Here is a 12,986-nt window from a genome sequence, read left to right as displayed (position 1 = left end):
CATAAAATAAGATAAAGATAGTGAAAAGCAAGAAGGAAAAAGAGAAAGGAAGATGGGGATTTCTACGTTCCACAGTAAAGCACTACTACAACATTGGTTTGGGGATGCAGTTAAAAGAAGTTCTTTGATTTCTTGGTAAAGTGACTAGGTGTTCAATTTCTCCTGCGTCAAATACCTAAAGTAGCTAGCTATTCAATAGACCTGACATAAACTTTTCAAATACAATCTGTTATTTAATAAACATTAAATATTAATATATGTTATTTTCAAATGTTGTAGTGAATGATGTATTGGCTTAAAGATTTTTTCATGGGAAAGTTCCTCTCTATTCCATAAAATGGTATCCTTTCATAGTTTTATTAAGGGCTAGATATTTGCACAGTACTTCATCACTGTCAAAGTTCTCTCAAGCACAGATTATCTTCTTTGATTCTCACGACAAAGACGAGAGATAAGTAATAGAGAATTTATGCTTACACTGCTGGGTAGGAACTAAAGCTGGGGAAAATTTACATGTCCTATACTATATAAATGGTGGCATAGAATATTAAATCATATTCAGACTCTTAACTGTTTAACTATTCCTATCATTTTTTTCACATCAACAGATTAGTAAAATGACTGTTCACTTTTTCATCTAAGTCAAAATACTTCTGAAAGTGAGATGGAGTGTTTTCAAAGTATTCTCTGAAGCAGATGTGAAACAGGTTTATTCAGAACATACTGGAGTATATGGTCCTTATTATCTCCTTCATAGTAGAGAGAGTAGATATATTGATTCATTTGATTTTTCTCGTAAATAAATTGTATATGGCATGTTGGTGAAGTTATTCTGCCTTGGTATCAGATAATCCTTGATATTTCAATGTTAATATAGTAGGAAAGTTGTATTTTTCTTCACATAAAATACAATCAATGCCCTGACAAGAAGATAGAATGGGTAGTTAGATGGAGATGGTAGTCAGACTCTGCTCTCTTTAATCCAGGTTGTAGAAATCTGAAATATGTCAGTGAGTGGATGAAATGGACCAAAACGTCAAACTAACAGATAACATAAAAAAGAGAAAGAGGATGATGCACTAGCAGTTTTGCAATTTAAGCATAGAAATGGTGCTCTTGTTCCGCCAGCTTACATTCCATTACACACTCCTAGGTACAAGTGAGGCTGAATAAATCAGGAAGACTTTGTATATATGCTGGAAGTATACCATCATATAGGACTACTAATTTCTGAGAAGAGATTAACTCAGATTAGTACAGGTGTGATAAAAGTTATCTTTAGTAAAAGAAACATTTAGTAAAAGAAGCATTGCACAGGGAGTCCTAGTTCAGACAGAAGTAAATATAGTCTTATAGCTGAATAAGCCATCTTATTGAGAAGACTGTGAGAAAATAACATTGATATAGAGCTTTAAAGAGTTAAGACAGCAGCAGTGATGATGCCAAGTTTATAGAAAGGTTTATGAAATTATATTCACTATATATTAGTGATTGGCCTCAAAATTATATATTTTCAACATAATTTGATCTCTGATATGCTTTTAATTATTTATTATTTAACGTGCAATTTGTATTTCACTTTTGAGATAGATTCACTTCTTCAGTCATTTTTCAATTATTTAAGTTCAATTATAGCTGGAACAGACATGGATGAGGTCCTCTAGATGTTAACATTATACTCAAATTTAATGCAGTTGCTATACTCTGTCGTCTGAATACACACACACACACACACACACACACACACACACATATATATATATGTCGAAACAATTATCTTCTAGTATGTAACATAAAAATTCATGGTTAACTGTATATCAGACAACACATGTTCTAAGAGCAGTTTCTTAGTATTAAAACGCTGAGTCTTACCTTAGTTTGCGAGTCAGACCTATGACTAGGATATTTTAGTAGTTTACCTGCATGTATTTAGTGTCAGCATCTACGTACTAAATGTCTTAGTACCTCTTTCTAATAGTTACAACCAAAATGTGTCCATAAATTACCAGATATACCCTGAAGGGCAAAAGTCACCAATATTTACAAATTAGAATGCTAGAATTTAGCCTACCCTATGTCCTGGCAAAGCCTGGGGGACATACCCAAAGGAAGAGAATATACCCATCCAAAGATATCTAGGTACATATATCTTTATAGCAGCACAATTTGTAATAACCTGAACTTGGAAGCAACTTGGATGTCCAATGATAGATAAGTAGCTAAGAATACAACACATATATACAGTAGACTATTACTCAACTATCAAGAACAGTGAAGCCATCCCCTTTGCCTCATCTTGGTTGAAGCTTGAAGGAATATTATATTGTTAAGGGAGATACACTGAAATGAGAAGGATAAATTTTAGATGATCTTATCTAGGAGAACTTAAAAAACTAGAATATAAAGGGAAAACACAAACTAAAATTTGGACTGGGTTTGCTATATTGAGCCAAAGTAAAGGACTCTAAGGAAGAAAGGTGAGCTAGTGGTTTTAGAGAAAGTGCTTTGGGATCTTGGTGCATTTTTGTGGAAAAGGACCTAGGTGTGGAGTGTTTTTTAATCACCTATCCCAAGAAGATGAGAAATTATAGCACTGGTCAACAACTGTAATGTAAACCAGTAACCACCACCACCACCAAAATTATAAAAGAAAAAATCACTACTTTGAATAATTAAAAAATAATGAAATCCAGTAATTCATAATTGTTGTGATAATTTTAATAAAGATAAATTATGGTTTATATTATTTTAACAGTAACTCGCCATTCATAATAATACATCTCTTCTGGTTGTTCAGAAAACAAAACTCAATACTTGCATTTCAGAGCAATTGCAGTAGTGTGTTTATTACTGTATCTTGTATATTTATTAATGCTTAGAAACAGAAGCACCAGAAATAGTTATGTGTCTCTACAGTTTGACATGTTTTCTTTTCTTTTCTATGTAATAGTTATTAGAATATAGTTTCATTCTACTCGAGGTTACATCTCTCTTCAATAAATTTATGATTTTGTACATTGAATATGAATGTAGTTACTATGCACGACTGAATTTAAAATTATGACATAAAATTCTTGACTAGATAAAACACAATGGTTTATATTTATCTTCCAGTTTTCAAATAATTATGTGTCTCTACAGTTTGACATGTTTTCTTTTCTTTTAAACAAGCAACGAACAAGCTAATTTAAAATTTTTCTTCTTTCACATTTAATAATTTTTTTATATTTATTTATTTATTCTCTTTTGTTGTCCTTGTTGTTTTATTATTGTAGTTATTATTGTTCTTGTTGTTGTTGTTGGATAGGACAGAGATGGAGAGAGGAAGGGAAGACAGAGAGGGGGACAGAAAGATAGACATCTGCAGACTTGCTTCATTGCTTGTGAAGTGACTCCCATGCAGGTGGGGAGCTGGGGGCTCAAACCAGGATCCTTATGCTGGTCCTTGTGCTTTGCACCACCTGCACTTTACCTGCTGTGCTACCGCCTAAATCCCTACACATTATCACCTTTTTTTTTATTAAGAGGGTTAATGCTTTTCAGTACAGTAATTAACATATGCATCATATTTCATTATGTAATAGGCCCTCAAGGTTTTCTTCCTATTCACCTTTTCACATTACTAATGTAATGCCTTTTAACTTTTTTTCAGTACATTCTCCACTTAAACATTTCAGATCATCAATAAAATTATGCAGAAAATAATAACCTTGTAAAGAATACTGAGATTTGAGCCCACTCAAATGCTTGGAATGATGATCAAATATACATATATTTAGTAGCCATACTTTACTCAACAATCTCTAAAAAGTTGGTCTCTAAAAGTTGATCAACACCAAGTAAGAATTACAGAACCCCTGGATGTATTCTTTAGCAAGAACATTAATTTTATTATTCATATGTTTTACTCAACTGTATATACTTCCGTTACAAATTTAATACAATGTCAATAGTTCCAGTAAGACTGGGCTGACAGAGAGCCTACATTAGAGAGCACCAAAAAATGCTTCTAGTAGTTAGTACTTCCAGGCACTGAGTTTCAGCAATAAACCTAGAACTGAAAAAAAAAAAATACAAGAGAACTTCCAACAAATTACCTTTATATAAACTAGCTGCCATTTGTACTAAGAAAAACTTTTTGCAGTATCTTGTGAAGGATACATCATCTTACTTTTCCAACTTGGTAGTTTGGCAAAGCTTTCAGTTTCCAAGTTGTCATGGGCTAATCCTTCAATTAATTTGAAAAGTAACAACAAAGAGAATATGAAAATCTTTGAATTTATTTCTTGGAAACTACCATACCAGTTTCCATTTTCCACTAAAGGAATCCCTAATAGATTCTTTATTTTAAGCAAGTGATTTTCTAACATTGTTTATATTTTATACCAACTCCACATAGCTAACAATTGCAAAAGTAATTTCAATTATAATTAGATGATCGTTATATATTTTTTAAAATCTATTCTCAAGCTTGTAAGGTTCTTGAAGGTATACAAATTTACTTATGAAATATCATTTAATATGTCACTTTATTTCTCTTTTCTATGAAATATATTGCCATTTTAAAAATAGACTTTATTAATAACATTTATGAATATGTAAGTTTCACTCATAAATCTTTTATATGGAAGTTTAAGATTCACTTTATTTCATAAAGCATTCTCTCTTCAACATCCTTCATAAAACTAGATAATTTCATTAATACTATTTTTAAAATAAATATGTACAAGATGTTAGGAAAAATTATTTTCATGAAGGCAAAAGTTTTACAATATTCAAAAATCTTTCACATTTACTCCTTAGAGAATATATACAACATCTGGTTATTGAGAAATCTTAATCCTTTTCTTTCTCATTTCTTTATCCTTAACCTCTATTGTTCTCACATAATAAGTATTTAAAAAAAATTTCCTGTCAGATGAAGACCACAGTACACATTTCAGGTTTTCCATAATTAACAGAGCTACTTAATATGCTGTAAACAAACGCTAATTAGCAAATTTCCACGATAAAGTAAATTATAGAACACTGTGTCAGCCTAGAAGATACACAGCTCCACATATGATAGAAAGCCTGGGGAGTTGGCTGTCTGTCTTTAAAATTACTAATTTGACATAATCACTGAAGCTAAATTAATGAAAGCAGTGGTAGGGATTATGCACAATTCCTTCACTGAACAACAGTTAAATGAATTTTATTAGTTGTAATTTATTATCTAGGACAAAGCTGAATATAATATTAGATAAAATATAGTGCCTCAAGTTATCCTGTAATCTTGTTAATAAACTATCTGAGTCACTTGTGAATTGACTTCAGAATACTGTTCTGGTAAGAACATTCATTCTGTCAACAGTGTGTGTGGAATTGTGTCAAATGCCTGCCAACATAGATTAAGCTCCAAGGGTCATAGAAATATGTTGTCACAACAAAATTAAATTTAAATGTAATAAAATAGAAAGTAAAGTAATGTAATGCAATGAAAACAGAGTTGTCCTTGGAAAATATTCCAATTACAAAGTAAAACATGTAAAGAAAAAAAAAACAACAAAAAATGAAGATGCTAACACAAGATAAAAATAATTCAGAATGGAGATCAGGTACCATAAAGTACTTACAAGCTTATGGGGCAATTGTGACATAAAACATTTTCATATAAATAATATAAAATGAAAGGTGGAAAATAGAACATTAAATCAGATTGCAATTGAAAATACCAAGAGCTATGGAATTTTAAAAAGAGCTATAGTATTGTCAAGCTGTTTATAAAAGGTATTTTGAAAAATATAAACTTGAATTTAAAGAACTCAGAAACAGTCAGTGTAAAATACATGAGAAATTAGTTTATTAGGCCTCAGTAAAAATAGTAAATTTGTTATTGCAATTCCTAAAGTATTTGAATTATAAATAAAACATAAAAATAACTTTAAAGCTTTTAGAGTTTGTGCAAAAGGATAATAGCTTGATGTGTAGATTCTGAAATAGGTTTCTATCTTAGAATCCAATCCCTCCACTTTTCTAGATTCCTCATGAGGTATCATAAGAATATTTCCTTTGTGGGAGTCTGGCTGTAGAGCAGAGGGTTAAGCGCAGGTGGCACAAAGCACAAGGACCGGCATAAGGATCCCGTTTCGAGCCCTGGCTCCCCACCTGCAGGGGAGTTGCTTCACAGGCGGTGAAGCAGGTCTGCAGGTGTCTTTCTCTCCTCCTCTCTGTCCTCCTCTCCTCTCTCCATTTTTCTCTGTCCTATCCAACAACGATAATAACTACAACAATAAAACAGCAAGAGAAACAAAGGGAATAAATAAATAAAATAAATATTTTTTAAAAAAGAATATTTCCTTTGTTATTGTGTTATTGTATTTTCTCCCTCAAAGTTGCAGTCTTTTTCAGCTAAAATCTGTTTGGCTTGATATAAAATCCATGCTTGCCAGTACTCCTGAATGTTTCTGCTTCATCTTCAGCTATAAAGTTCTGCTGTTGAATTTCAGTGACCAACTAATGTTCTTCCCACTTTAAATGACTTAGTGTTTTTGACGAGGTAACAAAATATTTTAAGCAAATAAAATGACCAGAAAAGCAAAATGACATTTAGCCAAGACTATCTCTTAATGTTGATGATTCCAGATTGATTTTTAAAGGTAACTCTGTGTTTGTTCTTTAACATACTTTTTAAAAAAAATTATTTTATCCAGAACATGGCTCAACTCTGGTTTATGCTGCTGCCAGGTTTTGAACCTGAGAAGACTGTGCTTAGACTCTAAGAGAGATTTCATAAGTTTTATGTAGTTGCTCTGATGGGCCTTTTATACCTAATGTTTCCTGGAGTTCTCCTGTTTTATTTCTATATTTCTGACTTGTCATATTTTGGAGTTTTTGCAATTTCTCTGCTGTTTGCACAATTATTATGGGTGTATTGCTAAGCCAACAGATGGTGCTATTACTGTGATTGCTGGATTTTTACTTGTTTATACTTTTTTTTTTTACACAAAAAATGATCCCCAAAGGAAATAATACCTAGGAATAAATCCAACAAAGGAGGTGAAAGACCTCTTTAATGAAAATTATAAAGCATTGTTAAAAGTAATAGAGGGGGGCCAGGCGGTGGCACACCTGGTTAAGTGCACACACTGCAGTGTGCAAGGACCTGGGTTCAAGCCCGTGGTCCCCACTTGCAGGGGGAAAGCTTCACAAGTGGTGAAGCAGGGCTGCAGGTGTCTCTCTGTCTGTCTCTATCTCTATCTTCCCTCCCCCTCAATTTCTCTCTGTCTCTGTCTAATAAAAATAAAAAAAATATAAAAAAGAAATTAAAAAAAAAAAAGTAATAGAGGATACTATTAGATACTACTAGATACTACTAGAAGAAAAGGAAGGACATCCCCCTGTTCATGTCATTAAATGTCATTAAAAGAGTCCTGCCAAAAGCTAACCATAGATTCAAAATAACTCCTATTAAAATCCCAATGACATATTTTAAAAAATGAACATCTAATCCAAAAATTTGTGTGGAACTATAAGGAAAAAAGAAAAAGAAAAAGGGCAGGGTAGATAGCATAATGGTTATGCAAATAGACTCTCATGCCTGAGGCTCCAAAGTCTCAGGTACAGTCCCCCACACCACCATAAGCCAGAGCTGAGCAATGCTCTGGTAAAGAAAAAGAGAAAGGAAGGAAGGAAGGAAGGAAGGAAGGAAGGAAGGAAGGAAGGAAGGAAGGAAGGAAGGAAGGAAAAAGAGGAAGGAAAAATGAGAGGAAAAGAAAAAAGAAAGGAAGGAAGAAAGAAAGACACAAATAGCAAAATCACTCCTGTGGAAAAAGAAAGAAAAATGAAAGAATCACAGTTCTAGTTTCAGTTTATATCACTAAGCAATAGTAGTTAAAACAGTGTGGTACTGGAACAAAAATGGACATTTGGGCCAATGAAACAGGATAGAGAGCCCAGAAATAACTAACCCTGCGTATGTATGGATACCTTTTATATGACAAAGGGGCCAAAAGTACCCAATGGGGAAAAGAAAGTCTCTTTAACAAATGGTGCTGGGTAAAAATAGAAAAATTAAACTAGAGCACCACTTAAAACTATGCATCAAAATTAGTTCCAAATGCATCAACGATCTGGATAGTAGACCTGAAACTATAAAATACATAGGCAAACATATTGGTGACATATTTCAGACCTTACTATTAAAGATGTGCTTAGTGACTCCACCCCATGGGCAAGGGGAACAAAAACAAAACTGAACAAATAAGACTATATCATATTGAAAAGCTTCTACATAGTCAAAGAAAATTTTATAAAGATAAACAGAAAATATCTTTTTCCAGAAAATGCGATTTTCACATTACACTTCAGACAAGTATTTAATGTCAAACATCTATAAAGAACTCATACAGGGGCCGGGTGGTGGTGCACCTGATTGAGTGCATGTATTACAATGCGCAAGGACCTGGGTTCTAGCCCCCGATCCCTACCTGCAGGGGGAGAGCTTTACGAGTGGTGACACAGGGCTGCAGGTGTCTCTCTATATCTCTCCCTCTCTAACCCGCTCCCTCTTGATTTCTGGCTGTCTCTATCCAATAAATAAAGATAATAATAAAATTTTAAAAAATTTTAAAAAAGAACTCATTCAGCTCAACAAAAATGAAAAGAACAACCCAATAAAATAGTGTGCAAAAGATATGAATAGACAGTTCTCAGAGTCCAGAGTGCTAACCATTACACCATGGAACCACATAAAGAATAGACAGTTCTCTAAAGAAGAGATACACATAGCCCACAGATATCTACTGAAACGCTCCAATTAGTTCATCATTAGAGAAATGTACATCAAAACTACATTGAGATTCCACTTCATCCGTGTGAGAATGGGCTTCATCAATAAAACACCGCTGTTGGAAGTACAAACTGGTGCAATCTTTATAGTATGAGGAATCCTTAAGTAAACTCAAATGGAAATAATTTATGATCTAGCAATTCAACTCCTAGGAATTTACCCAAAAAAATATAACACTAATAAGAGATATGCACACCCCCATATTCATAGCTGTATTATTCACAATAGCCAAAATTTGGGAACAACCAAAATGCTCTTCAGTAGATGACTGGATAAAAATTAATGGGACATATACTCAATGGAGTATTGCTCAACAATTTAAAAAAAGATGATATTGTGATTTGGGGGATAAAATGGTTAGAGTTGGAAAAAAAATTGCACTTAGTGAAGTAAGGAGGCAAAGACAACTACAGAATGGATTCCCTCAGGCAAAATAAAAAGAACTGAATACACGAATGTGGAAAAACAAAAGTCAACCTCTATCTAAGACAATGGGAGAGCTATAGTGGTTATCTAAGGGGGTGGGAGTGGGGATGGGGACACTGACCTTTGGTAATGGGAGTGATGAGAAACTGTACTCCTGGGAGTCCAGTGGTGGTGCAGCAGGTTAAGTGCAGATGGCACAAAGCACAAGAACCAGCATAAGGTTCTCTGTTCAAGCGTCCGGATCCCACCTGCATGGGAGTGGCTTCAAAGGTGGTGAAGCAGGTCTGCAGGTGTCTGTCCTTCTCTCCCCCTCTCTGTCTTCCCCTCCTTTCTCCATTTCTCTCTGCCCTTATACAACAACATCATCAATAACCACAGCAATGTTAAACAACAAGGGAAACAAAAAGGAAAATAAATAAATAAATATTTAAAAATTAAAAAAAATAAACTGTACTCCTAATTTAGGAGGAGGAAACTGGGAAATATTATACCTGTACTAACAACTGTAATTATTGTAAACCATTAATTCCCCAATAAAAAAGAAATGTTTTCTAAGTCTCTAAGTATTTTTAATATCTGTAAAATATTAAAATATTTTAATAGAAATTGTTTCAAGTTAAGAAATCAATTATTCGGGAGTTGGCAGTAGCGCAGTGGGTTACGAGCAGGTGGTGCAAAGTGCAAGGACCGGTAAGGATCCATGTTCGAGCCCCCGTCTCCCCACCTGCAGGGGAGTCACTTTGCAAGTGGTGAAGCAGATCTGCAGGTGTCTGTTTTCTCTCCCTCTCTCTGTCTTCCCCTCCTCTCTCCATTTCTCTTGTCCTATCCAACAACAATGACATCAATAACAACAATAATAACTACAACAATAAAACAACAAGGAAAACAAAAGGGAATACATAATTAAATTTTTTTAAAAGCCTAAAAAAAAGAAATCAATTATTCTGGGCAGTGGAGAGAGCATAATGGTTATGTACATTTTCATGACTGAAACTCCAGTGTCCCAGGATCGGTCCCTCACACCACCTCAAGCCAGACCGGAGCAGTGTTCTGATGGACAAAAAAGAAAGAGTTAGAGGAAGGAAAGAAGGAAAAAAGGAAGCAAGGAAGAGAAGGGAAAGAATAGGAAAGGAAAGAAAGTAAAAGAGAAGAGAAGAAAGGACGGGAAGGAGGGAGGGAAAGTGAGAAAGAAAGAAAAAAGGATAGAAAGAAATTGAATTATTCATTGCAGTAGAATCTTAGTTCAACAGCCATCACTTAAAGTGAATATATAACTTATGATATGAAAGTTCAGCACAGGTAATTTTTCAAAGATCCAAAGATTTATCTACAAAAGGATGTACTGGAAAATGAGTATGTACATTTTTTTTCTTGTTTTTTTAAGCCTACAGCACCCAGTATTCCCAGGCGGTCTCCCATCCAAGTACTAACCAGGCCAGACCCTGCTTAGCTTCCGAGATCAGATGAGATCCAGCGTGTTCAGGGTAGTATGGCCATAGTCTAGGGTTTTTTTAATTAAATTACTGAACTAAGTATTTTTACTAAATAGAAATTTTAATGATTAAGCTTACTTGTTCATTGGAATTTCTTATTTATAAAATGTTTATTATTAAAATTTAGGTAGCTACCAGGTGAAGTATAGGAAGTAATACATACAATCTGTATATTTGAAATAATTATAAAGATAACCCTTATTTTTGATTATTTAACTTTCATTATTTGAGTCAACAAATTTGAATAGAATTTTTTTTAGTATTGTACTTAACAACTATCAGCATAGAAGCAATACTGGTTTGAAGATAGGAGGAAAATGTAATTTCCATCTCAGAAACATTTAAATACAGACCTAGGTATAGTCATGGGACAAATAATATATTTCCGTGGTATCAGTGAGTAAGTTTATACAATTAAGTTGGTAATTGTTTCCTCTTTTAAAGGTTACTCATGTTAAAATATTAAATAGTAATGACTTGATCAATTTGAGAGATAAGCATATTCTTCGTAGAAGAATAAACCAGTAAGAAAGAATTATAAGGAAAGGCAATTCAGAAGTAGATAACAGAGATACTTATATCTGAGAGCAAAAAAAAAAAAAAAGACTCTTGGAAATTAGTGGAGACACATTGGCAGCAGAGGGCTACATTTGTCGACAACTGAATCACTGTTACCTAGACTGATGTGTGGTGCTGAATAAATATTTGTTGAAATATACACATGTCACTTCTCCTATGACTGAACCAATAAAGTAATTGTGAAATGCCCAACACAAAGGGAATAATACATTGCCCCAATTCTACAGATTTTCTTTTTTTTTTCCTGGAGGCTATAGAATGGCAGGAATATTTATGATTTTAGTATATTTTGGTGCATTCAAAAGTAGAATGATGAATAAAACAGGAATAACTCCATCAAAGAAATTTGGAAGTTTAATGACTCACTTATTCCATAGAGAAATTGAGATGGAAAAAATTAAGCAAATCCAAGTTTGCAAGTAAGTTCAAAGTTTAGTAGTTACAGAGACGTTCTTGTAAGAATAGAAACAAGATGATTATAATTTTAAGTAAAATCTGGATTTTATTTATTTTTAGTGTAAGCTACAATGAGATATGTATTTATTTGTAAGCCTCTGGAAATACAGCAATTGTTGATAGTTGCCTAGGTAGATCCCAATATGGTCGAATCCATATATGTATGTTGTTATTTATACAACAAATCAGCTAAAATTTGCTGATGAAAATTGCTCAGTTTACAAGCTAGAACAGTAATATTCTGATACTTGTGGTTCATTTCTTGACTGAACTGTACCTGGTGTTATAATTTTAGATACTGTTCTCATCTAGCATTCTGACTTTGGATCTTTACTTTGGCATTCCAGTTAGATCCAATTTTTCTTTCCATTCCAACTACTGACATTTTGATGGAGCTTCATGTAGTGGTGTATCCATGTAGATGTATGTCAGTCCAGTTCATTAGCCTGACACTTAATATATTTCCAAAGACTGGGCTGGTGAAATATTAGGTTGTCAGAAATGTCATGTAATACTTCTACATAGAAAATTATATCATGGGGGAATCAGGCGAAGCGCAGTGGGTTAAACGCACTTAGTGAAAAGCGCAAGAACTGGCATGAGGATCTGGGTTCAAGCCCCCAGGTCCTCACCTACAGGGGAGTTACTTCACAGGAGGTGAAGCAGGTCTGCAGGTGTCGTTCTTTCTCTCCCCGTCTGTCTTCCCCTCCTCTCTCCATTTCTCTCTCTCTCCTATCCAACAATGACGACATCAATAACAACAACAATAATAACTACAACAACAATAAAACAAGGGCAACAAAAAAGGAAATATTTTTTTAAATCTTTAAAAAAAAGAAAAAGAAAAAATATATCTTGACTTTTCCAACAACCCCTAGCTCACTTGGATATTACACTGATTTGCCATGTGCTCAACCTAGGTTTCAGTTAAGACTCCACAGCATTAAAGGAAGCTTCGATATTTCTCTCTCTGTGTATGTATATATATATATTTAAAATAGACAAAATATATTGTGTTGGAAGATCCTCAATACAGAATGACAAGAGGACTGGTAGTAATTAAAGTGGATAAAAATGCTGTGGTAGGGATCTAGGTCAAAGAACATGAGGAAGAAAAAGTCTGTACAGATATACACATACATACACACATACACACACACATGAACTAACTGGGTGAAGAAAGGAGAAGTCTTTATGCTATA

At 33.8% G+C, this 12,986-nt stretch overlaps 1 protein-coding gene and 1 non-coding gene across 8 annotated transcripts in view; one reads left to right on the top strand and one right to left on the bottom strand.

Moving 5' to 3' along the window:
* Nucleotides 1-12,986, top strand: part of RALYL (RALY RNA binding protein like) — a 729,450-nt gene that overhangs the window by 329,586 nt on the left and 386,878 nt on the right. The window lies entirely within an intron of this gene.
* On the bottom strand, nt 10,639-10,757 carry LOC132542684 (5S ribosomal RNA). The gene has a single exon (XR_009553654.1). It is a non-coding gene; the product is annotated as a 5S ribosomal RNA (ribosomal RNA).

This window comes from Erinaceus europaeus, chromosome 1 (genome assembly GCF_950295315.1).
Source record: "Erinaceus europaeus chromosome 1, mEriEur2.1, whole genome shotgun sequence".
NCBI classification, from domain to species: domain Eukaryota; kingdom Metazoa; phylum Chordata; class Mammalia; order Eulipotyphla; family Erinaceidae; genus Erinaceus; species Erinaceus europaeus.
Note: the sequence above shows the minus strand (reverse complement) of the source record. Positions and strands in the feature narration are given on the sequence as shown.